At 58.6% G+C, this 2,562-nt stretch overlaps 1 protein-coding gene across 1 annotated transcript in view; it reads right to left on the minus strand.

Annotated features, from left to right (window-relative positions):
• Window positions 1-2,562, minus strand: part of Gata2 (GATA binding protein 2) — an 11,276-nt gene that overhangs the window by 8,059 nt on the left and 655 nt on the right. The window lies entirely within an intron of this gene.

The raw sequence follows: 2,562 nt of genomic DNA on the forward strand, positions 1-2,562 counted from the left end.
CCTCTGCGGCTGGCATCTGCCGGTTTGTCCAGGCCCACCGCAGGTAAAGGCAGGAGCCAGAGCGCGCGCCCCGGCTCGGGGGATCCCCAGCTTTCGCCCCTGGCCTAGGGAGATACGTTGTGCGAAGGTGAGTGTCGCGGACCCGCGCCCACCCTCTCAAGACCTCTGCTTCCATTTCTCCACGCTTGTAGCTCGTGATTCTTCACTAACTCTCGTCACGGAGCTTGGCACCCACGGAGAGTCCCTGGACCCTGCGATCCCGGGGACTCCCACCCCGTGTCCGGCAAGCGGTTCTGCGTACTTTTGCGCGGGAGGCCGAGCCAACCGCAGAGCGTTGGCCTCGGAGACAAATCGGGAAGCACCCCCGCCCGGCCGGCCGGACCGGCGGCGGCTGCACGGAGCTGGCCACGGGAACTGGCGCCAAAGTAAGCAGGTAATTTGCTGCTTTCCCTCCAAACCCGCGGTTTCAAAGATCCCCCCTTCTGGGACGCTGATGACTTGGGCCACCAGCTCGGCCTCTGCCCTTGGCGGCAGTGTTCTCCCCTGCCCGGTGATGGAGCTGACCTGCCCGGTTGGTCCCCCTTTCCCAGCGTCTACTAGGCAGAGTGAGTGCGGGCGGGGATTTAATTACCCCGCTCGGCGGCTCAGAAAATCGCTGCGCACAGGGCTTAGCTGTCGGGTAGTTAGGCAGTGCTTGAGCTGGGGCCTCCGGAGACCCGCAGCAGCCTGCCTGCCCGCACTCCCGGCTGGAGAGGAAAACAGGGAATTCTGCCAAGTCCTTTGCGGCTCCCAGAGTTGCCTTCCTAGAAACTGCAGGCCAGCAGCCTGTTCGGCCCAGCTGCCACCAAGACCGAAGGTCCTGCGTTGGAGGCGGGACTGCTGGTTGTCCCGCAGGAATGAACCCGCCTAGGAGAGAAAATCTCAGTACCAGGTAGCAGGGCACTGAGCAGGACGAAAAGGGGGTCCTGTGCTGTGAATGCCAGTGAGAGCCAGACAGGACTGGCAGGACATCACGCATCAGGTCCAGCCACCTCACCCGAGCAGACCTCTAAAGAGGGTCAGCCCGGCCTGGGATGGGCTGGGGCCTGAGTAGGTGCTGTTCCCACCCCAATGACAGCACATTTATTCCAGTTCCTGTGCTGGAAGTAGGGGTTTCAAAACACCTCGCAAAGGGACACAGTCCCTTTTTCAATTTTTGCTTCGTTCTGAGGGTAGCTAGAAATGTGGGCTTTTGATCACACTAAAAAGCTGTCACTTTCATTACGGAGGGCGGGGGATAAGGTTTCTCTGACGAAGGAAGGTCGGCCATCAAACCGTATTCTCTAACGGCCCTTTGCAAGTGACCCCAGACTCCCTGTTAGAGCATTCGACGATACGGCCCGGGTCTTCTGCCCCGGATCCAGACCCAGGCTTGGAGGACTGCTCCACTGTTTCAAAGGTGTGGCGGCCTGCCAAGCCAGGGCCCAGGCAGCCCCGCTTCCAGCTCAGTGTTGCGCCCTTTGTTTAAACTTCGCTCATCTCTGGCAACCCCTCTGGGATCCTAAGTTTGCCCTCTCTTTGAAACCTAATTCTTCTCGCCTTCTCCTTTTGGGAGCTAATTGGCCCTCAGCGGGTGGTGGCTCAAGTAAGCCAGTGCTTAGGGACGCCTTCCATAGGGATATTTCATTCACAGCACACAGTATCCCGCGCACATTGTCGGGGACACTGGGGAGTCACTGGGCGCTTCGTCTGGTTCAGATCCTTCTACACTGCTGCTTTGACAGCCTCTCTAGTCAGAAAGCTCTCTCTTTCCTGGTCTTCCTGGTGGCTCTGCCATCCCATTGTGAGATCCTGGGTGTCACGGCACCCAGTCCTGCCACCACCGGGGACTGTATCTCCTAAGCGGGTTCTAGCTCCACTGCCCAACCGGTGGCCACCAGAGCCCCAAGGCGACCCACAAATCACCCTGTCCTTCCTCCTCCACCAGCAGCTTGGAGCTGCTCACAGCAGCATGACAACTGCTAAATCTTTTTCGTTAGATGCAAGTTGTTTGCAATTTGTCAACGCGGCTGGGAAACATTTTCTAGACGCCTTGGCTGAGCTTCAGCTCTACCTGGTTCTCAAGTTCTATCTGCCCATAAACGAATCCCAGCACAGGGCACCTGCATACACCAGGAGCTCGCGTGAAGAGAGAGGTTCCTGACCCTGGGAGACCTGTCTTTTTCCAGAACAAACGAAATTTCTTTCCTTGTTTTCTGGTAGAGAACCGGCCACCACACCCAGGGGCCCTGAACCCTGTAACTTTCCCCTCGAGGTGGAGGCAAACTCTAGTTCAAGCCTGGCTACCACCAAGTGGTCCTAAAAGCCCGGAGTTGAGCCAGATACAAATGCCATCTACTCCTGCCTGCGGCCCACCCTACCCCGTTCTTATTGAAACCCCACTAAACGGATTCTGACCCCAGCTTGGGGAAGGGGGGAGCCTTCCAGACCCAGTGCTTTCCCCCACCTGCACCCCAGCCGCTCCGGATAAAAGGCCGCAGGACAGGGCACGGCAGGCAAAGCGAGCCGGGTTAAGCCTTGCAA

Source organism: Fukomys damarensis, unplaced genomic scaffold (assembly GCF_012274545.1).
Source record: "Fukomys damarensis isolate Sample0158 unplaced genomic scaffold, DMR_v1.0_HiC HiC_scaffold_37, whole genome shotgun sequence".
In the NCBI taxonomy this organism is placed as follows: domain Eukaryota; kingdom Metazoa; phylum Chordata; class Mammalia; order Rodentia; family Bathyergidae; genus Fukomys; species Fukomys damarensis.